The sequence below is a fragment of the Dryobates pubescens genome, chromosome 18, assembly GCF_014839835.1.
Source record: "Dryobates pubescens isolate bDryPub1 chromosome 18, bDryPub1.pri, whole genome shotgun sequence".
Classification (NCBI taxonomy): Eukaryota; Metazoa; Chordata; class Aves; order Piciformes; family Picidae; genus Dryobates; species Dryobates pubescens.
This window is the reverse complement of record NC_071629.1, coordinates 9171785-9199379: the sequence shown is the minus strand read 5'-3', so window position 1 is coordinate 9199379 and position 27595 is coordinate 9171785. Positions and strand designations below refer to the sequence as shown.

The 27595-nt window shown below is 44.9% G+C and overlaps 1 protein-coding gene across 1 annotated transcript in view; it reads right to left on the bottom strand.

Moving 5' to 3' along the window:
- PASD1 (PAS domain containing repressor 1) overlaps nucleotides 1-13964 on the bottom strand; it is a 103845-nt gene extending 89881 nt beyond the window's left edge. Inside the window, exon 1 of the mRNA XM_054169382.1 lies at nucleotides 13860-13964. The gene's annotated coding sequence lies outside the window, so the exon portion shown is untranslated. The remainder of the gene's footprint in view (nucleotides 1-13859) is intronic.
- Between the last annotated feature and the right edge of the window lie 13631 nt (nucleotides 13965-27595).

Here is a 27595-nt window from a genome sequence, read left to right as displayed (position 1 = left end):
TCAAAGATATGATAAAAATCAGGAAAGCAGTGTCAGCCTGTGCCTCAGATACGTCTTCCATAAACAGCTCTGCAACACAACCAAACTGATGGAGTCAATCACCTCTTTTGGCCTTGAGTCTGCCTGCTTGTTTGCAGGATGTTCAGATGCTAGGATAAAGCTCACCCTTTGTGCAAAGGCTCACCACAAGATTTGCACAGCACTTAAGTCTCCCCTAAGCTTGGTATTTGGGCTTATGGGGGGATTTAAGAAGCGTGTGCGCTGTGGAACGGCCTGCAGGGTGCTGCTGAATAGAGTCACACACACTAGGAAAAGCTTTCCTATCTTCTAAAGTGTTACTCTTCTGCCAAGTGAATAAAGATGTGCTTGCTATTTACTTTCCCGCACTTATTGCAAAGTCCCTATTAACTAAGCTACTAAAACACACAATCTGTATTGACATAATGCCAACAAATTGTATTCAAACTCTCTACCTTGTACTTAGTAAATATCTGCTTGGAAGAAAATAACCTGCACTGTCTGGCACAGGGAGTCAAGACCCAAGACCCTCCTGTTTCTGCTCTCATGGGCTCCAGAGCAGGATCCCTTGAGCTGTTTTACACAGGGTTCAAACATCAGGCAAACATATCAGGAAGATGACAGCCAGGATAAATCACACAGGCTGGATGCAAAACTCACTGTTATGGTGGCCTCTTGTAACTCTGTGGGAACAGAGGATCTTGGCACAACACGAGACACCTCAGGTTTTGCCCTGGGTGTTTGAAAGTCTGTCATACAGGGACATGTCAGTGGTTGAAATGATGGCCCAAATCCAAAACAATCCAAAAAACTCAACATATATTACATTAGAACATCCCCTTTTCTTCAGAGAAGCCAGCCCTTTTAAAGGCTATTGTAGCTCTCAAAATCCAAGCACTAGAGACACAGGAATATGGTGAATGTTACTTACTTTTAGGTGAATTTCCATAGTACTCCATGTATGGATAGATTTCTAAAATACATTTTCTCTTGTCCAAAACACAAGAAACCCTGAACTGAACCTTGTTTGACATTTACAGATTGCCCTTTTATGTAACTTGAGTCTATTAAAGCAATTGCACTCTGTTAGACTACACAGTGACTAAACCTCTTGTTAATGGCAAAGTTGCCTCTGACTTCAGCAGACTGAGTTCCATCCCTAAAACCCCATGAAATTTTGATCTGTTAGTGTCCTGGTTGGAGTTAGAACAGAACTAATTATGTTCAATGATCTTCTTTTTCAGCTCAGTCTCTTCTAAGCAGCTCATTTTCTGGAGTTAACAGCATGTTTCCACAGACAGTGTCTGCTTCTAGCAGTGATAATGCTGATGTTTATAGTTAGTACCAAGGACTGATGTGCTGACCAAGGTCACTGCTCAATCTTGTGTACTATATGTTGGGGGTGCAGAAAGTAAAAGGTCACACCTGTGGGGAGAAGCAAACAGAACCAGCAAGGGATTTCATTCCATACATGACATACTCAGTATAAAGCTGAGGGATCACCAGGGTTGAGTCTTTTTTTCAATGGTCAGTGTCCATTCTGCCTTCCATCCTGGTCTATACATTCCTGAATCTAGTTCCCATACACTGCTGAGTCCAGTCTGGGACTTCCCCAGTGGTGATGGATCTGCCTCAGTGAGGTGGAATAACAGCAGAAGATCTTTGAAAGAGCAGTACCTTCTACATAGGACCAGGGTATGAAGTGCACACACTCCCAAAATAGGTGAATCACACTGCCAGGCTGTCACAGCAGTTTTCTGAGTTTGAACCTATGCAATCTGAGATCCCTTTTCTTGGTGTCAAACCACATTTTGACTCTTGCCAGTTCTCACTGCCCAGCTACAACTCAGTTCTGACAAACTGCAAGACAATTGCTGCTGTGCTAACAAAGCCCTTAAACCTTATGTTGACTCCCTGCAGAAGCATAGGCAGAGATACATAAAAGTGGAAAGTAAAAAAAAGGGAAAAAAGAAGGAACTCCATTAAACTGCTATGCTACTCAGACCCTCCTACCTGCCTTTCAAAAACCAGTTAGACAGCATTACCACCTTGGATTAGAGGGGCTGGGATTTTGTTCAAGTTTCAAATAACAGCCATGGGAACTGCTTTTAGTTGGTCTCGTGTCTTCTGTGATCCACTGGGAGAAGGGACACACTAATGTTGCTCATCAAAATCCTATACTCCATACCTACATCCCTGCTGCTCAGGGAAGACAGAAGCAAGACATGAGCAAGACAAATACGTCTTATTCAAAGGCATATTTACACGAGTTTTGATGAGTCATGCAGCAGATAAAGAAGTCTTAATGCACTTCCTTCGTCTCCTACACACTGCCCTGCACTCAGTGCTTTGTCTGGAACTATTTCACAAAAGAACATCTTAACCTTTTTTTCCTCCTCTTAAGTTTTTTTTTTCCTCTCTCCCATAGAAGAGCTGTTTCCAAACACCAATGCTCCCTTCTGTTTCAACAGCACTGTCACTCACCGTATTGTTCCTGAGCCGTTTGGAATGCAAATCCATTGCACCCCACCAAATTTCACACTGGCAAATGCTAAGTGAATTGTTCATTTTGGCACTGCAAGGCAATGAGCTTTTGCACTTGAAAATACAGCCCTGAATTTCCTACATAGCTGAAGCCAGCTCTTGCTCCAGCTATTACTTGATGTTATTAATGCAGGCCCTCATTCAGCAAATGCTGTAGTGAAACTTCAGCTCATGCTTGAGCTAATCTCTATTCAACAAAGTGCTGCTGTGCAAGCTGAAAAATCTACCTTCTCCCAGATCTTCTGTTTCAATAGTTTTCATTCAGCTGGGGCAAGATTTGGCATCCTTACAAGGAAGCCCTAACTACAGCATCCAGGTCAAAAAGTTCCAGACCTCCATTCCAGACCTCCCCTCAAAACAACCAAAAAAAGCCCCATCCCAAACAAAACTAATAGCTTTAGCATGCCTTTAAAGGTGGCTGGAAGATGTTAGACCATCAGAACTGCTGCAGAAATACTTTCTGGTAGAGCCCAGTCAGAACTTCAAGTCAGGCTGCAGAACTGGCCCCAAACATATTGTAGGGAGCAGAGTGCCTACCTCACTGTTTTACAGGAACAAATCCTGGCTTCTGTAAACACAGCCATGCTCTTGAGAGCTAGCAGTAGCTCACATGCAAACAATGGCCCCTTTAAAGTAAGCTTTCTTCTACGAATGATAAAGATCTAGGCAGTGGAAATGTTTAAAACTAAATTCCTCCAACAAACCCTTGGTCCAGGGCAGGGCAGACCAAGCAGTCTGTGACCAACTGCAGTATCAGACTCCAAGCATGGCACTGGGACACAAAATTCATGGTCAGATTTCACTGGAGACAAATAGCACTAAGCTTCTGGAAAGCAGCTCAGAAGGTCCAGACAGCAACTGTTTTGGGCAAAAAGGTTTTGTCTTCCTTAATGCTGAGAATTTTTTTAAGGAAGACAAAACCTTTTTTTGTTTGTTTTTCCTTGCCTAAAACAGCTCTGACTTACATTGCTTTGGAGGACTTATTCTCTTACCTCTCCCACCAAGCGCTCTTATCTGGTAGGTGGGCTAATCCAGGAAGTGCTTTTCAGGTGTAAATGCCTCGTTGGATCTTTCCAGTGGCAAGACAGCACGCTTATTCTTACAGATCTCATACTACAATCATCTAAAGAGTATGCAAAAATTCTGTAATGCCCTTCACCTCCTAAACAATTGCTAAAGCCAGCCAAGGAAACCCCAACTCAGTTGCTGAAGGCTGCAGAGAAAATACAAACCAAATGTTCGTTAAGGTTGTTTTTCTACCTTAAAGCAAGATGTCATGAGTACTCATTGGTACCATTCCATTTAGAAAGGTCTTCACATTTTGGGAGCCAAAAGGTAATTTCAACAAATATTTCCTCCTGAAGATAAAAATAAGAGTGCAGTTATGGTAACACAGCTGTGTTTTTCAACAGCTTCTTCTATACTACAGCTGGCTAAAGATACAAATGATGTGCTCTCCAGTAAGACACAACAAACTGTTTGAAATTCACAAGAGTGATAATGCACCTTCGGCTTTGCTGCCTTTAGCAGTCAGCAACCAAAACACGTCCTGAGGTAAACACCAGAGGAGCTGGGCATGCACTTCCCCGGGGCTCTGCTCTCTGACCTCATTTCCCTGATGCTATCACTTTATCCTCATTATAACACTTCAAGAAGGGATATAAACATCTCATACATTAAAATGCTCTTGAGTTATACAAACAGCCTGATTCAGCAGCCCTCGGGGTGTAGTTTCATGACGAGCTCAAGAGCATCTTGCCCTTGAAGAAGCACTTCTGCCACTCCCACCCACCCTTGCATGGAACATCTCTCTTGCCTGGTTGAAAGCTGGTGCTGGATGAAAAGGTTTTTTAAAAGATCAGCTTTCAACTAGTTTGCCACTACTGTGCTGATGCAGGGGAGACAGCAGGAAGTGGAAGACAGAACTGTTTTATTTAGTCTTAATCCACCTGCTTTTCAATTGGTATCTTTGATTGCACAACCCATCATCTGTGATGGCCACCATGGAGTCTCACAAGCTCCCCTGAGGAAAGGGGAAGATACTTCAGCTCTATCTCAGAAGCACGTGAATGCCATTGGCATCAGTTGGATGACAGTCAGGAATTCCACACTGAACTTATAACCCTGCCATTAAGTGATATTAGTAAGGTATTTAATCTATCTCACATCTCCTTTTCCTGATAGCATTTCAAACCACTTCCCTGACTTGTTTTCTTAAGCTTTAACTCTAAAAGTCATGCAAGGATGTCTCTACCTTTGACTGTTGGAGATCTTCTTGTGGGGTACAATAAAACCAGAGGCCTCCAGAAGCTCCTTCCAGGCATATTTTGTATAGTTCCACCCAGAACACATCCAGAGAAGGGCCATGAGGATGATCAGAAGGCTGGAGCACCTCCCCTATGGGGGCAGGCTGAGAGAGTTGGGGTTGTTCAGTTTGGAGAAGGCTCTGAGGAGACCTTATTGTGGCCTTCCAGTATCTGAAGGAGGCCTACAAGAAAGCTGGTGAGGGACTTTTTAGGGTATCAGGTACTGGTAGGACTAGGGGGAATGGATCCCAGCTAGATCCAGTATCTGAAGGAGGCCTACAAGAAAGCTGGTGAGGGACTTTTTAGGGTGTCAGGTACTGGTAGGACTAGGGGGAATGGATCCCAGCTAGAGAAGGGTACATTTAGATGTTAGGAAGAAGTTCTTCCCCATGAGGGTGGTGAGACACTGGAACAGGTAGCCCAGGGAGGTGGTGGAAGCCTCACCCCTGGATGTTTTTAAGGTCAGGATGGATGTGGCTGTGGACAACCTGATCTAGTGGAGGGTATCTCTACCCATGGCAGGGGGGTTGGAACTAGATGATCCTTGGGGTGCTGACAATTCTGTGATTTCAAAATGCATATTGTAATTGTCAGCCTTCAAACTCTATGCATGATCTATTGTCCCCTCTTCACACAGCACTCCAACCTCACGCAGAGCTTCTCATGCAACCACAGGAAAGACAACAGCATCAGCAAGCTTCCCCTACGTGTGTAGAACTGCACAGATGACAGGACAATTTAAGGGGAGTGAAGATATTCTTTAACACTATTAAATGCCACTGAGGAACAGTTCCTAAGAGCTGTGAAGAGGAAACGATTCACAGCGTTCAGCAGGGAGTTTTATTGTCCCATAAAGCTCAGCACTGTGCCCCATATGCTGCAGTGCCATTTAAAGGAAATTTATTTATGGCCTGACATTCACATCTATAAACACTTTTGGGGCACAAAGGTTGCCAGAGGTCAAGAAGCTGATTCAGCAACAGCCTTAGTTTAATATTAAGCAGCACTTCCATCAACAGGATTATTTATCTACTCAGATTCAAGGATCTGCTATGCACTTTGACCAAAGAGGGTCAAAAAGCAGGTAATTTCTAAAAAACCTGTTGTGTCTTGGGATCCACAGGTGAAGTCTCACCTATAAAAGGGGGGGAGAAGTCTATTGTTTTCCTAACACAGGACCATGAAGGGACAGTCATGCCCAGTGTAGCAAGGGGAAGAATGGCCTAGGGCTGAATGCCAGTGGGAGGTGGTACAGGAAGGTGTCAGGAGAAGTGGATGACCAATCTTTCCTCCCTTCCCAAGGCACATGGGATAGACTTGCACTGGTGCAGGCCAGGTCCCAACAGGGTCTCTGGGCTAGGGATTGGCATCCTGTTTCACAGGACATAGAGTCAAGAGCCTCTTTGTGTGCCACTTGCCAAAGCCCTCACCCATGAAAGCTTTCCTGAGCATCCCATACTGCTGCCCAGGAATCAGAGTGTTCCTCCTTTCTATACAAGGCTCTGTTCCAGCTCCTTAGGTTACTTGCAAATCTGTGCTGCACTGCTAAGCAGTGTACAAAGCTACATTTTCTGACAAGTTCCATGTGGCTCCTGTTCCTCAGAAATCCTGTTTTATCATTGCTCAAGGATGAGGGGCTACAAGCCCTTCAGCAGACACACAGAGTTCATTCACCAAAGCCGGTGACTGTCCTGCTCCTTAGCTTCCTTTGTGATGACTGTTTCCAAGGGACAACTGTTCCTGAGAAAAGCAGCCTCCAAATTTGACTTTGGGTAGAGGCCAAAGGTGGATTAGGCTGTCATTCTGCTCACTTCTGCTTACACCTGCATGCTGTAAGCAGCTTACTTGCAATATGACAGGTTTAGCAAAAGTGACAGTTGCTTGCTGTCCAGTATCATCAGCTAGCCCTGCCACAAGAGCTCAGACATGGTGCTCCATCTCCTTACCAAATCAGCTTATTAATAAACATACAGCCTAGCACAGTATTTTCCACACAGCTCAGTCAGTACTTTGAGCAGGGGGCTGCCTGATCCACCCATCTGTGGAGACTCAGAAATCAAATTCTAACTACGATGAGGCCAGAACAGCAAATAGGTTCAACAAACTGCAGAGTTGGAGGGACTGGGATGGTTAAGCGTCTCTGCTTCCCTTTATTACTCATCCTTCATTACCTTTATTACTCTGGTCCTCAAGTCTACAGAGAAAATGGCAATCTAATCAAAAGGCTACTGAAATCAATGAAAACATTGAAATTTATTGGTCTGCCTTAGGCTCAACTCCCCATGGTCTCAGATACCATCAGCACTCCTTTCCTCAGCCAGCAGGGCTCAGCACCTTTCCCAAGGTGCTCTGCATCAGCAGTTCAGAGCCAGACTGCTCCTCCTGGTAGACAGAGGAGGATGAAAACAGAGGAAAGCTTTTACATGTGTTGTAATGTTAAAACAAGCTTGGTACTCATCAGATGTCTGCTAATTCCTGCAACAAAACACTTCAACTAGAAAAAAAATTAGCTGAGACAACCAGATTGTGACAAACAATACCCTTTGTATTACAGCCTCAGTTTCACTTTAAAAAGGTTAATTTAGAGTACATCACTGCTGCTGATGTAAAGGTTTAAATATAGTCCCAGTCAAAACTACGATTCCCCTTGCAGGGGGAAAACACAGACAGAAGAGCCACACTGTGAGCTGAACCATTCCCTCCCTGCTACGCAGAACTGTGGACAGGCATGGCTGTAGCACATGTTGTGGGATGCAGCCCAGGAGAATGCTTTCCCAAAGGTCTTCCCAGCAATCCCAAGACCAGGTAATTCTATCATAATTTCAAGTGCAGAAAATGAAATGTTTTCATTATAACCTGTACCTGTGGGGAAAGAACATCCCATTATTTTACAACAAGCTCTTTAAAGACATCCTGGGAAATTTTCCAAGAGCTACACTGAAGTTGGAGAACGCTTAGTTTTTAACTTTAGGGGGTTTATTAGCATGTTGGGAGTAATTCTTGTTTTCTTCTCTCCCCAAAATAAAAGCATTTCTTTTCCAAAGCTGAGGCACTTGTGTTCAACATGGCTCTCATCCTGACGCTGAGGTTTGCATGCTAAGAGCTTCACTGGCTGCAGCTTGGAGCTAAATTCTCAGGGCTTATCAAGCCCCCAAGGCAGTGGGGTGAAGAAAGGTTGGAAAAGGCAGGGATTCATCATCCCATCCCAAGTGATTTGAACTGCAACCCGTGGCTGAGCTGCAAACCCAGCTCTGAGCTACCTGCAAACTAAAGCAAGAAACATAGCAGAGGTTTTAGCCCTTTTTAATACTCTGGAAGATTTATAAGCACCAAAGAGTCATTTTACTGCAAAGTGCATCGCAGTTTTACGTTGGTGAGATGAGTGCTCACGGCTTCAGCAGCCCCCACGAGGTGGCGTTTGCAATGTGACAAGGGCAGCCTGGGGATCAGTGACTTAGGCTGGTTGTTGGGGGTGTTTCTTACGGAGCTGGAGAATCCTTTGTGATGCTCTCTGTGCCACTCAGGCCCTCTGCTCTTATGAGTCCTGCTGTTGTACCCCAGGCATGCAAGCAGCAGTTTGCAGGCAGATGATGGCCTACAGGTGAGAGGAGTTTACCATGTGCTGGGCACAGTCTAAAAAGCAAAATGAGGAGCTTGGGTGGGAGCAGAGGGAGAAGTGGGATGCTGCTCCTGTTCCTGGAGCATGCAGCAGGGTAAAGATGTGCGAGGATCCCATGGCCCCCGCCCTGTGGCAGGCTCCTGCCCAGCCCCATTGAGGTCCTGCCATCCAGCTGCCCCTCATCCACTATTGCTGGACCCAGCATGTGCCCTGGACCATGCCACAGAGCCCCCAGTGTTAACCAAACGGAGGGGAAAAAGTAAAATGTTAAAGGCCAAAATCACACCAGGGCAGACAGCCAGCATGAACCCACTCACCAGCCCACTCAGCTCAGATTCTCCAAATTGTTCTGTGACATGCTTCTACACTGTTTGGCCCCAAAACTTCTCAAGGACTTCTTTTCCTACCCTTGGAACCACGAGCACGTGCAAACATTTACAGTTCTCAAATTCAACAATCAGGTAAGGAGGTTTAAGAGGGTGGCAACAGAAGACAATGTTACAATGCCAAAGTTTCAACAAGAAACATCCAGATACCCATTATCTGAAAACCTCTGCTGCACAGTCAGTACCCACCCCTTCCCCCTGTCACTGATGCCTTCACCTGAGTCTTTATGGGTATTTATAACCCTAGAATTGGGTTGACACTGTGAGGTTTTTAGGGCTGACTGTTTACCATGTGCATTTCTCATCCTGTTCGTCTGGATGCCAGGTAAGGCTTTGATTTATTCTAGAAACACGTAATACAAACACAACTTCAAGAACTCTCCTTCCCAGTAGAGCTGCTGAAACAGCTTCAGAAAAGCAGTGATATTACAGATGTTGCTTTCTCACAACAACTGAGAGATAGATGGATTCAGCTTTATCACCTGAGTGCTGGGAAGAGAACAACCACTCACTCCAAGTTCTGGTCCAGCTCTTTCCAGAAGCGACCAAGTGCTGTTGCCAAGTGTTGATGCTCTTTGCTTCCACTTTGCTTTTTGTTCTTTTGCAACATCCCTATTGGCTTCATATTAGAATTGTTAGAGGTTTCAAGAACCAGACTCCTACAGTTGTGAGAGCAGGCATCTGACCTCAGTACCATGCTTGAGCAGAGGCAGTCATTGCAGATGGGAGAAGAGCTTCCAAGTGCTCTAACTGTGGCTGAACTTCACAGGTGCCTTCTGTTAGGGCAATCTCAACATAAATCAAGGCCAAATTGCTCAATCCAAGGACTGACAACTGGTGGGGACCACGTGTTGAAAGCTGAAGCAGCTGCCAACAGCACCATCACAGGGCTGTGCTGGTTTACTGCTGCAGACTTTCTGGAGTAGTTTACTCCTTGTGGTACAGGAAGGCAAATACCACTGGACATCTCTCCGCCTGATTTTTGCAAGGAAGCAAAGCAAACTACCTGCAGGTACCTTTGGTAGGAGGGTTGTCAACTAATAGGTGCAAAGATGCTCAGCATTCAGCCCTGCAATGGCTCTGATGCATTGGAGGCAGCACTGTTAGGAAGAAAGTTTAGTGGCATTAAATTATCTCCATGGGGACTTTCCCTGAATGTGTACCACCATCAAAAAGACAAAGCAGTCCTAATGACCCTTGTCTACATCAAACACTGCTCCTTCAAGAAGCAAGTTACTTCTTGGGCAGAGCATGCCTAGCAGAGCTCTTTCTGAAGCACCTGGCTGGTAGGAGTTTTAAACAGGTTATATTTCTGCCATAGGAAAGACCCAAGAAAGGTGCTGATCCAGGCAAATCAGTGACAAATGTGAGCAACATCAGCTTGCTCAAAAACAGTTCACAGAGGGGAACAACCATCCCATGGCAGAGCTCAGACAAACTCAGGGCAGCTCTGCCAACAGGTGACTTGCAGTTCAGCTGCAAGTCCCAGCTCCACACCACATTGTAATGATGTTTACATTCTTTTATTACCATTTTGCAATGGCAATTAAACACAGGCATGTGCACAGAGAGAATTCTCCTGGATACATAGGGCAAGGCTCACCATCTGCAGGCAGTAACTGGACCCTGCGGGCTTAGCTGGGGAGCTGCAGAAGTTACAAAGCCACCAACACCATGGTGATCATGTATGAAAAACCAGGCAGCGATGAGATACTTTTACATCTGTGCTCAGCTGTGAGATAATTCTGTATCTGTGCTCAGCAATGCACCCAGGGCTTGGGGGCTTGCAGCGTTGGAAGATCCAACTCCATTGAAGACTTTGTCATTCTAGGGGGATAGTTGTATTGCTGATGCACACAGGATTAACTCAGCTTTCCTCAGCTCTCCCTCCTGCAAGGGGAAAGCAGAGGTTTCTGCCCATCCTCCTGCCCAGCAAGACAGATATTACATTAAGGAGACAGTGGAGCATAGTCTTTGACATGTGGTTAACTCTTGGCATTTATGTTTACATTCCAAGCAAGGCTGCCCATCACATCCAATTATTATAATGATTTTTATGACTAGTTATGTGCATTTAGGAGTCTTTGTTTCCTGGTGAGTCCTGTCTTGCTTTTATTCAATTGCACCCTACCCCAGAAGCAGAGAGTCTGGTAGGCTGAAGCTGCACTTTTCAGTCCTAGTGTGACCAAAGCTGTTCCAGTTTAGTTTTAAGCACAGGACCCACCTGACTTCTTAGTTTCTCACCAGCTGAAACCAGCTCACAAAGAGAAAACTGTAAGTGGATGAAACGGAGACAGGCTATCCACAACTATCCCCTTTCCCCTTGCCAGACCACAGCACCACTTGGAGTCTTGACATTGTCATCTGGCATGAAGGATGGGTGATGTGGCACAGGAGAAGGAGGGAAAGGATAGATAGGAGGGCACCATAGGGCACTATGCTTTTGGGACCTGGAAGTCATGCAGGCAAACAGATCTTAACAGATATAATTTTTTCAGCTGGACCACTATCCTGTTATGGAACAGACCATGTTTTGATTTAGATTTAAAAAGTTAAAAATCAAACCAAAACACCCACCCAAATCAGGCTCTTTTCTCCTGCCTGAGCAAAAAAGGCAATAATCCCAGTACACTTGCAGTCCAGTGCCATGCTATAAGCTCTCATCAGGTAGCAGTGTGTGTGCCTTCTCAGGGCTCCAGGCACCTGAACTATTCCTTCAATTTTGTCCAGTGCTGTCAACAGGCAGCTGGTACTAGGATACAGCCCTACTCCATTAAACCTCTTGCACTTTGACACCAGACTATCTGCAGTCAAACCACCTTCTGTTTGCCCCTGTCTGGTATCATCTGGCCAGCAAGAGAGAGAGATCCTATTCATAAATACTAATGGCATTTTTGAGTCCATGGTCTGTTTTTGGCCCAGGGAATGAGCCCAGTGGGATACAGAGGGTAGTCCCAAGCCAAGTTTTAACAGACCCATTGTCCCATATGCATGCTTCCTCCTTGTCCTTCTCTCCAGCTTCTTGGAGTACCCAGAGATGTGATGTTGACAGCATGTGCAGAGTAATAAAACTGTGAACAACACCTTGCCATCTGGTATTGTAGTTAACATCTACCCATTGTCCTCCCTAGGGTATAACCAAGAGCACAGACCCCAGACAGGGTCATGGTTGTAGGCCAGTTGTTGAGAACCACATTGCATGTAGTAAGAAACAGCTTGCCTCAACCTGCCCACAGTCTTCACAGATAACGTGGTTTATTAGTTGCACCCACTTACAGTGAGCAACTGATGATCTTTCCCAGAGTAATGAGATGCCTCTGCAGCACAGAGAAGCCACCTGCCCAGTGCAAAGATAGTTAAATACCACACTGGCCACCAAGGTGGGATTTTATTATCTTTTTTCCTTCCTGAGGTCTGAGTCCCAGACATGGTGGCCACCATCCTCAGCCAGCCCTGCCACATTTCCCCCAGGGTGCCCGGGGTGAGGGTAAGAACCATTGGGGTGCTGCTCTCTGCAAAACTTCTGCAACCAACCAGAACCACAACGATGAGGTGCAAAAGAAGAGGCCACCGCACATCCAACTCCCCATGACCTCTGAGGTTCAGCATAAAAACTGGCAAACAGTCTTCATGTAGCTCATGTGAGCCCAGAGTGAGACACTGCCCATGGGTTAAGTCCTGTCTGCTTACACACATCTCCTCGCAAAAGGGCCAGATAACCAGAGGAGGACCAGCCAGACTTATGGAACTACCTGACCCAAGCACAATGAGAGAAGAGCAAAGATGAAATAGGATGTGAGCCCTGGCAGTCTGCCATTCCAGCTGAATATTGCAAAGAACAAATGTAAAAGCCAAAGCGACAGGAATTGGGGCAGCAAATACCTTTTAGATGATACACAAAAAGAGAGGAGAGTCTAAAAATTGAGCACAAGAGATTCACAGTCCCAGGGGAGCTTGTATCTAATAGCAAGCAATTTTTCTGTTGCACAGTTCATTTTAGGACAACGCTCACCCTCGCACTGCCAGCCCCACAGCCTGAGGCTGCTCTGGATTCAGGCACCTGACCGTTCAGGAACAAACATTTCTGTTCGTGAATAATTCAGATCCCTTTGCTTATTTAGGTTCATTTGGTCTCTGTGGTTTTTTTTGCTGTTTGAATCTTCTGAGCTTACAGCTAAGTGGGCTGCAGATGGTTCCCTTACAGAAATGGAAGGGCTGTACATCAGTTTCACCAGTGACTCCTGCATACTTTACACTTACAGAGGAAGAATAACCCCTGTAACATAACCCCTCAAACCTCAGGCATTCCCTTTGTTGTTCATCCTGCTGCAAACTGAGGCTGCTTTCTGCTCTGTGTATCTGACAGTAGCTCCACAAGAGTGCTACACATGCGAGTAGCAATTCTGTGACAGTGGCAAGCATGTCATGACTTACAGCTCCAGTCTAAAATCAAAACAGAAGTGGGTATCCAGCTCTCATGGACACAGTCATCCAGCATGCACTCACCAGTCAGAGTTAACATTTTCACTCGGACAAGCAAATGCACCAGCTGAACTGCTAACAGGTACAATTCAAAAACCAGCAAAGCCCCAGCAAATTGTGTTCTGTAAAGTGTCAACAGATTGCCATGGTCAGATGCAAAGCATTTCACTGCCTGAGCACAGCTTTCTCCCCAAAAGTGTTATTGCCACTGTTAAAGGAAATCCACTATGGGTTAAGCACAGCACATTCCCAATTGCATTTTAGACACATCAGAGGAAACCAGAAAAATACTACAAACGAGTTCTGGAACTGTTTTGCAAAGCAGCAATATCTTAAAAGGATCTCTTCCAAGGCACCCTGCCAGCTGTGCAGTGCCAATGCTTGCTGAAGGTCCCACCGCCTGCGCCCACGCCTCAGCCTGTCATTTGGGAGCCCTTTTCCAGCACTGTACACACTAACACATGCGTGTGCACCCCCACCCCGAGAAACACCCTCCTGACTTACCCTATAGCCAGCCAGCCGCCCCAAATCCTCTGAAAGCTCCTGCAGAAGAGTTGACAGAGTTTTCCCTCGTTGCCCAGCGCGGGCGTTACATAAGCGGCACCGTTTCCGCAGGCAGCGAGGATGCACCAGCCGTGCTTCCCCACGCACATCCCTCGCCTCCCCTGCCCACACCGACGCAGCTCCTAAGGACAGCCACGCCATGGCAAGCGAGGAAGGGGCAAAGCGGGCTTTGGGGGACTCGTGAAAAGCGAAGCTAACAGCACCAAGGAAAGTTCAAAAGGTGCCCAGCATTTATTAAGAGGCATTGCTACTATGAAAGGGCTGGCTGCGATGGTGTAATGTTCCTTAGCCCGCTGAAAGCAGCTTGGCCTAGATTTTCCTGTACTGTTTGATGTGACCATTCATGCACACAAGAGTAAAACTTTCTCTTTGCTTTTAATTAAGCAAAAAAAAAAAATCCCCAAACCACCAAAACCAAGGCCAAAAGTGACACATGGAAAAGACCTTTTTCTACTGTCATCTGGGTCTCCTGAGCTACTGTCAGATGGGAAATATGCAGGGATCAGCCCCCATTGATTAAACTATTATTAGCGGCAAACAAACAGAAGTGCTCAGCAAAAGACAGAACACCACCACCTCCCCCCCCCAGACTAGATACAGGACAAAAAACCATGATTTTAGCAAAGGTTCATTTGGTATTTTAGCTGAGGAAACTGGAAACATTCTCTAGCACACCAGGTAGAAGTAAAGCATGCAGCATTTTATTCCTCAGAAATCAAGACAAACAAACAACAATTCTGCCTCCACTCTGCTCCCACAGACAAAATCCTACCAGCTTTTGTAAGACAGGGACCAGGTCCTGTACTTGAAATTTCATCTTAAACAGAACATGGCTTGTAGTCATTCAGGAGGTCCCGGTGTCCATGAATCATTGGTTGATGTAGTGCACAGCCCACAAATGCAAAGGAGCTGTAGCTTTAGGACAGACATAAAACTCTTATGCAAGCCATAATCCTCTCAGACTCCTTATTCAGTGATTTTAAGATCTGTGCTGTGGGAGCCTGCTGGCATCCCAGAGCTTTTAACCAATCTGGAAATGGGGATACTCCACTTGCAGTGCCACCCTCTTGCCAACACAGGCGTTACCATTGGCACAGGGCACTACCTGAGAGGATTTTGGGGTGCAGAGAATTTCTGTATGCTAATATTTTGGTCCTCTGCAAAACTGTCACTGTTGCTTTCTGTGCTGAGTGAATCACCAGGATTAATCTCCTGCCGAGTTCACCGAGGTTAACAATAATCAAGTTAAATTTACACTGTATGATCAGAGTTTAATTAGGTACTGTTATACAACTCCTATTAATTACAGTGATAATACCCTTACAAAATGCAGATGGGAGGGTGGGGCTGTGGTCAAAGGGGGCCTGGCTGCTTAGATGATTTCAGGAAAAAGCCACATTAAAACGTTCTGTCTGTACCTTTTGTTACCTTCCTGTCTCTGCCAGCACCCAAGATGAAACAAAAAGCTTAAAAATAAAAATCTAATCCTACAAAATGTAAACCTAGAAGACAAGATTAAAGACCTCCCCCGTGCTACGCTATCACCTTCTGTTTACACCAAGAAGCAAGAATGCCTTTTAAAATCCCAATGAGCCAGAATTGTTATTAGCTTGCTCTACTCAAAATCCTAGCCAGAAATGTCCAAGGTGCTACAAACCATTTAGTTTGCACTGAGGGATCAATTCACTTGAAACCAAGGCAAGTCTTCCTAACATTATTAAAACAAGTTTCTCTTTCTTTCCCCGAGTTCAGCCCTCCAGAGGACCTGTTGGGTCAGGGCAGACACCAGCTTGTGCTCAGCATTTGCTCTATACAGGCACAGCCTCCAGTGGGACATGGTGACTGCTCCTCTCCGTGCCCCTGCAGCACTTGCAGCGCCTCAGGAGGATGCTGTAGGGACAGGCAGCTCACCTGAGCCCCTCAGTGAGCTGCTTCTGCTAGAAGCCTGGTTGTCTCTGCTGACGAGGGAACACCAGATCATAAATGCAGGAGAAGACTCCAGCTTTCTGCACTTGGTAGCAGATGCATTAGGAGACATATCACACATTTGCTTTTGGTAGACCTTGCCTGTGGTGTCCTATAGCAAGAGCAAAGCTTGTGCCACGTGGCTTTCATCTCGCATCTGTTAGATGTGTTGTTAGATGCCTCCAGTAAAAACTGCAAGAGACCATGTGCTGTAACTGCTACTCAGGTGCTAACACCAAGCTCTGGCCTTGCACCCATATGGCTGCAGACAGCAGTAAAGGTCTCTTCTTTAGTAAGTAATAAGCGACACAGAGTGAAACTTGTTGGCAAGGCAGATAACTGTCGAACACAGAGACCTGGGTGAGCCTTCTGCATCCAGGCTCCCTCTCTGCAAATTGCCTGCTCTGTAAGTGTGTCCCAGGAGAAATGCTGGTGTTTTGCCACTGCTGATTATTTAATTAAAGCCCCAAAGGACAGGAAAGGCATTTTCTTTTCTTCTTCCTGCAGGTTTTTTTCACCCTCTTTATCAAACAGTAGCCAACTAGCAAAATCTAACATGATTTATTACTCCCACTTTGCACAAAACACCTGTAGAAGCAGCAGCTTGCTAGGTTGTACTTTATTAATTACCTGGCCCTGCCAGCTACATAATTATCTTATTAAGTTTTGGCTATATACACTAAATTGGCCCACGATAAAAATGGCTGGAGGGCACTCACATGGGATCCAGGAATGCCTCTGGCTCTCACCCATTACAGACATGTGACTTGTGCAGAAAGGAGTTATTTTGCCCACATGGTAACTCCACTCACTGTACTTTGATGGACAGGTCTTCTGGGGATACACAGGGACTGCATCAAGAGAGGGAGATGATGGTTTCTCGGCAGCTCCTTGCTCTGTAGGCAGACTAAGATGGGCTTCAGGCCCGTACATTCTTCTCACTGTTCGCATCCATCAGAGATGTATGTGTTTCAGAATATCCTCAGTCCCTCCCAGTCCTGAGAGCTGCCAGCCAAGACTATAAAAGGACCCTTGCTTTTCTGGAAACATCTCAGTTCCCTTGCTGGAATTTTAGCTTCTTTTAGGCACAAAGGCCTTGCTATTCCTCATCATTCCTAACATGAGCAGGGGCTGGCTAGAAAGCATAGGACGTTCTCATCAGGACATTCTCCCTTAAGTGGTGCCCTGAGCACCTCCACATCCTCATCTCAGGGCAGCAGTGCTCTGAGAGGAAAGGTACCAGGCTTTGACCAAGGCCTTCAGCTCTTTAGTGGCTGTTGTGGCATTCCTTGGTCCTTCACAGCTAGGAATGGCACTTTGTGACACACTAACGGGAGTACAGCAATGCTCCTGCAGTGAGAGGCTTTGATTTAGGAAGCAGAGCTCAGCCCACTGCTCTTGCTGATGTAGTGGCCTGGTTTTGTCAAGACTGTTTTTCTCCTTTCATCTTTGATGTCAGTTTGGAAGGCAAGGCAGGAGATTTTCATGGAGGCATTGACTCAAAGTTGGACTAAAACAAAGTCAATCACGATACCATTATAAATGAATGAGGGTGCAATTCCCCCTTGGAGGATTATTACACCAGTTAGGGTGCTAGCACATTTATTTCTGCAGCTTTAGTAATCACTTTCATGCTCCTCATCAGGATATACTCTAATCCATTTATATTTTAATGTAACAAGTTACAAGGATTATCAACTCATAATAAATATGCTCATCCCCTAAAGCATTTAAACAGCTCCTACAATTCGTCAAGAAGATCTTGTTTAATGAGCACACATCTACTAATCAATGGGAAAAGTAGTATCATGTTATATGGAACACCAAATAGCAAACTACACACTGTGTAAGTCACTTTCCTGTGAAATGAAATATTTTTTGGCATACAGATACTATCTCCCTTACAATACACCTTTAAATTCCTTTTAGTGAAGGGGACAGTTTGGGAAACAGAGAGATTGCCTTTTGCTTTGGGAATTTATTTACCTTGCACTCTAATATTTGGAATGATGGATTACATTCAGCCCGTGCACAGGATTACAGCAAGCCAACAGATTACTCCATGAAATTCAAATTAAGGAAAGCTGTTGATGCCAGCTATGAGGAATCCATCAAAAAATACCCCAAAAAGCTACATGACTTGCACTTAGGCCAGTTCTAGTGCTGAAGTGACCATGAAAGGACGCTCATTGAAGCCAGCTGGAAGCCACTCTCACTGCCAGAGCAAGTTAAAAATCTCTCTTGTCCTACTGACCTGTACTCAGTCACAGCATTTCCCCACTTGCAGCTGTCTTGAAAAGGCATGGGAGGAAATAAATGTCACCTAGCAAACTATACAGACATTCCTTGCCTATTAATACAGCTGCCCAATACATTTATCAGCAGAATTATCTCAGTTACCTTCTAGTGTTCACTCTGCTTGCAAACAAATCCCAACTGAGTTCGTAAGGTAGGAACAGAATTACCCTCCAGAGCCTTCAGTCTTTGAACTTCAACTGCCCATTTCTGCCATGGTGAAATCTCTTCTTCCTACCGCATGCTTCATCTCCACAAAGTGGCTTTCTCCACTGCAAAATGTGAAGCTGATTGCCTAGGTTGGTTTCATCTTTTTTTTCCTGCAGATGCATGTTCTATGAAAACAGTGTGAAACACTTTTCCCAGACATGGGCTAGGAGACACCAGGAAAGCGTCTTATTCCTGTGCACCCCTAATAAATAATCACAGCAGAAGGCTTTAAAATAGGATCAGCCAGAAAGGATGCTCAGAAGATCTTTGCCAAGTTAAAAACCAGAACAATGCAAACACAGCTTCACAGAGAATTTGGTTACAATTTATGAAGTGAATCGTACAGATTAACCCCTCCTTGCAGCTAAAACTCATGGTACATCTGCTAGACTGGGTTAGCATGGGAGTCAGCTCCAGCTAAGGGTGCCTTCTCACAGCATGGGGCTTCAACAGCAACACTGACTTCAAGTACCTCCACTCACCATGCTCCCTTCCTAGCTACATGACACAATCATCATTAGGACACTTTCAGTCAGAATGAAAATAGAGAGTGTTATCATCCCAGATACTCCCCAATACCCTGTACATGCAGGATTAATAGGCCCAAAGACAAAACATTACAGGTCTCTGCCTTCTGCTGCCCCCTCACGTATCAGACCCACAAACCTTCTGGCAACACCATGAAAAGTTTACAAGCACACCAGGCCAGGCCTGCTGTAAACATGAGCAATGAATGAAACCTAATAGCGTTTTCTTCACTTAGGGAGCAAACTATGAAAAGCTCCTTGATGCTCAGAGATGCAGTTTTACTGTGGCAAGGAATTTTCCTCTTGTGAGCTCGATGTTCAAACAAGTTCCCTAGTGAGGTAAGCATAGGCTGCCTTTTAATACAAACACAAAACTCATATTTAACTTATTAGCTGGGGGAGGAATACAGATGAGGGTTGGATGACTCTCGTGAGTCATCGTTTCTGTAGGATAAAAAGCAAGCTTGTCTCAGAAAAAAAAAATATGAAATCCATTCATCTGCTTCTATTGTGTGTTGCAGATAGAAGTGCTTAAATAATAAAAAGATTAATAAAAACACTTCAACCAATTGTTCTAGAAAATAATGAAAAATAGCTTTTGGATTATGAAAGAATATTATTTAAGTACAGAAAAATAAAACATCCCAAATAGCACAGTGTTTTGGAGGAGAGAGACAAATGCAGATTAGTCATGCTTGAATGTACTTCCCCAAACAATACACTGCTTAGAGCTAAGACCAAGACATGTACATATCCCAAGGCATACATGAAAAATTAGGGTCTGTGCATTAGTTTAATTCTTCCATTCCTTACTCACTGCTGCATAGTTCCAGTCTCACACCAACCCTTCCCTGAGACACCACCACATGCATATTCTGCACCCTGGCAATCGAAGTCGTTCCCAGCTCAATCTTGTGGGCAAATGAAGGGAGGTGCTGTTGAAGTGTGAAGCAGTCTGAAAGCACAGTGCTAAAACTACTGGAAGGATAATGGTATCACACAGTTTGAGTGCAGCATCATTCTCCAGTGCTGTGCAAGTTTCAATTAGCCTTTTTTGGGGTTTGTTTTGTTTTTTAAGATTTTAGGAGGTTGAAGGAAAGGCTCACACAGGGAAAAGGTATGCCTGGAAGAAGCCCAGGAAAACCTAAAGCCAGCTGAACAATGGCACAAATGCTTAAACAGGGATGTCATGGAATACTTGAAAGGCCTGACAAAGAGGGAAAGCATGCACTACAGTGTGAGATGCACAGACTTTGAAAGGAACATGCAGCTATGGAAAATGAGGTAACATGCCAGGTACCCACTGATTCAAGAGCTCACCAGAAACAGTCTCAAGAGAAAAATCTTAAACCCCAAAATCACTGTAGACAGATGTTGGCCAATGGCAGATATTGCTGACATTAGATTCAGCAATCTGGTCAAAAGATTCAAGTTTCAGTTCCTTTCCCCACCCATTCTCCCTTTCTAAACCTGTGATCTGCCACAGCAAGTAAAGCAAATCTCAGTGTACCTACACACAGTAAAGATGTGTTGGTTTTTGTTCTACAGAGATGTAGCTCAGAGGCCAGGCACAACAGCTCCAGGAGTTTCCAGGTACTAACTGCATTAAACACAGCAAACATGTCAAAGTTCAGGTAGAGAGGTGTTTGTTACCCAACACCCTTTTAGTCCAACCAACCTGCTTCAGGACAGAGATCAACACTCACTGCACTGATAAAGATCTAAGACAGCAGGATCCTGTCTTGTTCTCTATGTATTGCCACAACGGTTTCAGAGAGCACAAGGCAAGCACTACAGAGGATGATATCTGGATACTCAGTGGTACAGTCTCCAGGAAAGTTTAACACTCCATTGCAACACCACAGACTTGTGGATGCTGTCACACACAGAATTCTGGGATATTAACCATTATTTTTTTTACTCTTCATGGAAGGGACAGGCAGGGTATTCTGGAGGGGAAAATCCATCAAAGCCAACACTGGAGTTCTGTCCAAAAGTTCTTTCTTTGACTAAAAATAAGTAGCTTAAATTTGTACTGAGTCTCAAAAGCCTAGTTTAAGTCAATTTTTTGTCTGGAGGAAATACTAAGAACAGATTATGTTTTTCAAAGATGGTTGGAGTAAATGATGGCTTTATACTTATTTCCCTGTGCTGGGAATGCACATAGGAATCAGTCAATGTCCTGTTACTGATGGATAGCTCTTCTTCCAATACCTCATTTTCTGCATTTCATATTGTTATCAGATTTGGGACCAGCCCTTGCTAATTCTGCAAAAACCAGGAACACAAACAGGAGAGCTCATTTAACCTGCAAAGCTTCACCTGCTCATCACAGGAGTCTGGAGCACACCGGCTTCCTCAAACACAGCAACTTTATCTTACTGGTCACTCTGTAAAGTAACCTTTGAGGCTGGGCTTAGTTTGAACTGAAAGAAAATTGTCTTGGCAGAATTCAAGGGAATAAGACAAAATAAATTACTGTGTCTGCTTTACTGGTCAGTCAGTTCACATATTATATCCACATATAGATGTGATCAGCTGAACTTGTGCTTATATAATCAGCCATGTTATTGCACTGCTCCATCTTTAACTGAGTAAAATTGTAGCAAATTAGTTCTTTTGCTGTGCAGAATTACCTGCTGTGAAGAATTACCTGTTCACCCTTTGAACAAAGTCCATTAAAAAAACTGTTTATCCCATCAAATTGCAATTTGGACCATGCAGCTAGAGCACAGCTGACCTGAGGTAGGAAGTTCACAAGCCACTCAGCTCCACTTCCAAACTAATCTCTCGCATAAGCTTGATATAATGCAAACATGGCTTTTTTTCTTGGCATGGGCAGGCTTCTTGAAGCCAGCACACACTTCTGGGTGCTCTCTGAGATTTCCTGACTGACAGACTCAGTGTAGATTTCTCTCAGAGCTGGATCACACCGACAGTGCTATTCATTGTTCTTACCCTTTGGAACATGCTTACACAAAACTACATTTGAACGCAGAGTTGGACTGTTTTGAATCTAATAAGCATTTAACAACACAAGAACATGCTATTATTTTAGTGTGGTTAATTACTCTTTCCAAGGCCCACTACAATTAGCTATCTAAGAACTGTTTGTGAAACTGGAAGCTTTTCCCCCCTGGCATTACTGTTTTCATGCCTCAAACACCAGAGCTGATAGCACTAACAGTTCTGAAAATGCATGGACAGGAAAGCACAATCCCCGCTAAGTGGCATAAAATCCTCATCTCTCCCTCCAAAGCTCAATGTAATCTTAACTATGGATCACAACAGATGTCACATTACAGAAAATATTTGCTCCCATTGAAAGCACTTGACAAATATCTAGGAGAGGTAAAGAGGGAGAAGTGCTATAAAGAGTGAGGAACTTGCTGCTGCTTGCCAGAGTATACTGGGGTTAGAAATAAATGATAGCTAAAAGTAAAAGAACTGGCTTCATGTAACAGATCAGTCAGCCATTACAATTTTATTTCAAATAGAAAACCCAAGATCCAGTTTTCATTTAGTAAAACTGGGATCTGTGAAAAAGCTGCTATTCAAGGTTATTTCCAGTATCTTTCTTGAAGCCACTAACAGAGGCAAACAGAGGACCCTCCTATTAAACACATGGCAGACAACATTTGATCTCCACCCAGCAAGTCTGAGGTATGTTGGGCTAAACATGTAAGTGATGAGCTACAGCCAGTCCACGTTTAATCACAGGAAGCTACACCTAACACATAAAGAGCCATCAAAAGAGTTCAAACACCTTAAACAGCAGAATTATTTTAGGTTTGAATTTTTTGTTGAAGGTACACTTTATACTGGGGGGGGGAGGGGAGGGAAAATGCAGTATTGAAGACAAAACACAAGCTTGTAAAGGAAACTGCTCTCTCATGATGCTTCAAAATAAGAATAATTTAACACTTAATAATTCTAGAGGAATTCTTCTAGGAAAGGCTCAAACTGTGATTAAGTTTGATAGCAAATTGGGCTATCAGACACAAACCCACCTACATACCAAAGACTCATTCCCTTGAAATTAACTGCATGAGGCATTCCAGCTGTGGAGTTAAATGTCAGTATTTCCAGTTGATCTCCAGCATCAGGAAAGCCATGAGTCAAGCAACTTAAGAGAAACTCTGCATCTTGAGAACAAAAAACTACAAAAGTATGAAATGGCTCCTCAGTGGTGCCTGCAAGCATGGGCCCACACCTACAGCAGGTTTCATTCTTTGACTGCTATTACTCCTACTCATAAATGATTCTTCAATTAAAAACCATTTTAATTAATAACACAACCCCTGTGCCCTGGGGCCATTTACACTAAAACTATAAAACCACATTGTGTCCTGTGCCAACTGTAAGCATCAACAGCTTTTTTCCAGGCCCATGAGTAGTTTGCACTATTGTAAAACCACAGTTGCAAGTAAGCACCTGATCAATTCTAGGAATACTGGGCACTCATGAGGAGGCCTCTCAGCAAGAACGTGCCACCCAAAGCTGTTAAGACAAAGAGGGTTGTGAAATGTGGTGTCAAACAAGCACCAAGAAACTCAGTCCCATGCATTACAATGGACAGCCATCAAGTAAATTACTTGACTTTTGAAGCTTTTCTCCCTGGTCATCCTTCACCACTAAGTTCCCCAGTCAGCGTCCCTGCCTTCAGAATGTAAATCACCATTGGCTCTACCTTTTGATTTCAGAATACTAACTGTGAGACCACCACTTGCCATAGCTGCTTTCTACAGAAATTCCCATTCACTTTCCCCATAAATTCTCTTACCTTTTCAGGTTCAAGCAGCACTCATGTCCAAAGAGTTCACATCTCTTGTCTTAAACTACAGCTCAGTATTCTTACGCAACAGTCTGAGTCAATTCTTCTAACAAAGAGACTCAAACTGTATCCCACCATTGCAGAAACTCAGATATCAGCACGTCTTCAGGTAAGAGAATGACTATTGGAGCCCCAATTCACACAAAGCCCTTTTCAAGTACAAGAAGGTCTCCTCCCCTTGCAGAGTAACACCAAGCACTGCACCTGTGAACTTGAAACAAGAAGCTTGTGTGTCTCCCTTAAAGTGAGAGTTGATTAGAAATAATGAAACACTAGAGTGGCAGTTGTTCTTTGGTATTTTTAAAGAAATATTTACACTCCAAAGGCTTGACCCTGCCCTAAGAGATGACTCAGTCTGTAACAACATTAGTTTCCACAAGACAAAGCTGGATAAAAGTGCCCCAGATCACTCACTGCAAAGCTGTCAACCTCTGAACAACTTTAATTGGAAGTTAAAAGCAGGATTGGCTTGCTATTTTGTGTGGTTTCATCTAATATTTCAGATCAATGGCTTTGCATAATCTCCTGAAGAATATGGCAATAAACACTTCTGAGCAAAAACGTATGGTGCCTCAGGCATCATATACCAAGCTGTGCCAGAACATTCTGGTTCTCACCCTACCCCACCTCCCCAAGTCACTCCTTAGCCAAATGGGCTGCAGCATATCTGTATGTCACTCATACCCATATTCTGTTATTTTGCAATAGCATGTGTGCCTTAGTTCGCTATTTTAAGGCCCTCTCCTTTGCCATCTCTCACTCACTTGAACCATTACCAACCTTACCCCTGCCTGAAGGCTTTAAACACACTCTTTCCAATTGTGTGACTAGAATAACTGTGCATCAGTCTGAAAGTGGTCAAAATCACAGTAAAATCAAACACCTTACTGTTCACCAATGCACAAAGCAGGAACGCAATTTTTCAGGCAGCGCACAACCTCCCCTCTCCCACCCCAGAACCAGGTAAAATCGCCTGCCCTCTACTCTGTCCTGCTGCAGTAGCAGTGTGGCAAAGTTACATCCTCAGTTTGATAGTGTCCAACAACCATGATAGGTAGAATTTGCAGGAGATTGACCTTTTAAGGGGTTGGTTTTTTTGGTGGGTTTTCATTTGTTTTTCAATGTTGTGACAGTCATTACTAGGCCCTCTCTTACATAACAAAAACCACGCAGGGAGCGCTCTGGTTTGTTTCAAATACACTGTAAAGCCTGTCTAAAGTCCATGTACATTAATCATAGAATCATAGAATCAGCCAGGTTGGAAGAGTCCTCCAAGATCTTCCAGTCCAACCTATCACTCAGCCCTATCCAATCAACTAGACCATGGCACTAAGTGCCTCATCCAGTCTATTCTTGAAGATCTCCAGGAATGATGACTCCACCACCTCCCTGGGCAGCCCATTCCAATGGCAAATCACGCTCTCTGTGAAGAACTTCTTCATAACATCCAGCCTGAACCTCCCCTAGCACAACTTGAGACTGTGTCCCCTCATTCTGTTGCTGGTTGCCTGGGAGAAGAGACCAACCCCCACCTGGTTACAACATCCCTTCAGGTAGTTGTAGACAGCAGTGAGGTCTCCCCTGAGCCTCCTCTTCTCCAGGCTAAACAACCCCAGCTCCCTCAGCCTCTCTTCTCTCCAATCACTGTTAGGCTACGACAAGTAAGTCCCACTAACAACATCATCCCAGACTTCACCAGTTTCTCTGGAGACTTCCTACTCAGTACTAGCTGTTAGTAGATGAATGAAGTCAGGCATCCCTAACCACAAACCAGCGCTGACCACCTGCATGCTGTCACAGGCTAAGTATCCACCAAAGTATCCTGCAGGCATTTGAAAAACCCCAAAGACTGTGGGAAGTGCAGAACAAAACCAAACCAAAACACAAACAAAAAACAACAAAAGAATAATCAACTCCTCCTGAGATTTCCCACTTGTCCATTCCCCCCACTGCCCTTACTATTCCTAAGATTTGAAAACATTCCAGAAAATTTGCTCAGAGTTCTGTTCCAAGGTGCTTAGCCCCTGCTAGATACAATTGCCTGCTTTAGCTAAGCTGCCCAAAACTAAGCACATGATGGAGCACCAAGAAACAATTTGGAAATAGAGTGGTGTCATGGGTTGATTTGAATCTGCTGATGATATTCAATCATGCTGCTGTCATGCCAGCTTCAAAACCAAAGTGCTGGCTGCAGCAAAGTATCATAGGGCTTGAAGTCCAGATTGTAACACAAGGAGCTTCCTGCACTGGTGGCTGCTTCTGGTCTCCGCTTTTTGGGGTGTTGGCAGGCTGCAAGTTGAGGGTCTGTGTGGAGGTTGCTGGCTTCTGCTGCTGCTTCTGCATGTTGCTGCAGTTTTCTGCAAATAGGTTAAGGTAATTATGCCTTGTATCATTTCCACTAAAACTCTTTATCTCAACCCAGTGGGGTTTTTTTGGTGTTATTTTCCCTCTCATCTGTGTTGCCGGAGAGGTGGGGTGAGGGCAGGCTGTGTTAACCCAGGGTAAGGGATTGAAAATTATAGATGTGCTTCAACGTTGTTGGGAGAATCTGAGACACGGGGTCCTTGGCCCTTGGCCCTCTGGGGTCGACGGAGGGGCTTTGGGATCTGGGAGGCTCCCTGGCGATAAGTCGGCAAAGGGAGATGTTACAGCCGTGGAAGACGCATCGGGCATGCACTCCATTGCCGAATCAGGGCGGGTGCCTATTTTTAGCAGCAGCGTGAAACTCTAAAAGACGTCACAGGCTGACGGGCTTGTGGTTCAGTTACAGGGTAATCGCTTACAAGCGCACTGCTGCTAGGTTGCCGCTGCTAGGGAGGTCAGCTGCTGGGGTAACCCCTTAGGAGCCGCTGCTGGAGTAGCCGCTGGTACGGAGTCAGCCGTGAGGGAGCCGCTTGCGAGGAAGCTGCGTACAAGGGAACTGGTTGCTGAGGAGTCGGCTGCTAGAGCAGGACTGTCCAAGGCTGCTGGTGAAGCCAGCTGGTGCTGCCCGCTCCTGCCTGGCCCCGCTCGGCGCCCTCATGCGCATCCTCCCGCTCGTGGGATCGCGACGCACGCCCCCTACAGACCAGACGCCGCAGGGGCTAGGATGCAGGTGTTCCAGCAAGGAGCTGGGCTCAACGGGAAAGGAAAAGCTGCGTATTTGTGCGCTACTGGGGGAGAGTTGACAGCAGCAATAAAAGATAAGAGAACAACGTCTTTGTCAAACCTACGCTGTGAGAGACTCCCTGCAAACGGTGATAAAGACGTTGCAGGGACAACTGGAAAGCAATCAATTAGTGATAATGACCCTGCAGGAGCAATTATAGGAGCGCAGTTGTTAAAGGAGGAAAGGGACCAAAAAGCAATTTTAAAGGGGATATCCAGGAATCAACTTTTGAGGGAGGCAGATACACAAAGGGAGGTGAAGTCTTCAGAGGAATTGATTAATTTTGAGAGAAAACATGGCCCCTTTGGTGGTCTGACCCAAGGAATCAAAACTAGGGCCATAGGGGCTGCAGAGAACATTCACGGGTGGTGACCATCAATCAGGCAGAGACTTGGGGCTGAGCCATGGCAGTTTTGGGAGAGGCCCCTAACCCAACAGGGATTGTGGTGACCAGGATTTCAGAAGGGCATTCCCTGAGATCTCATGTACAGGCTCCCAAACCAAAACTTGGAAAGCCTCATACAGACATGGTCAGTGTGAGAAATTACCTCTAAATCAACCCCTAATGCTCCATCCTTAATGGACTTTGAGGAGAAGCCACTTAAGAGACAAGAAGGGGGCAGGAAACTAGACCCTTCATCCCCAGAGGTAAGCAGGGGAAAGGAAAATGAATGTTTGTTAAGACAACTCACTGTGA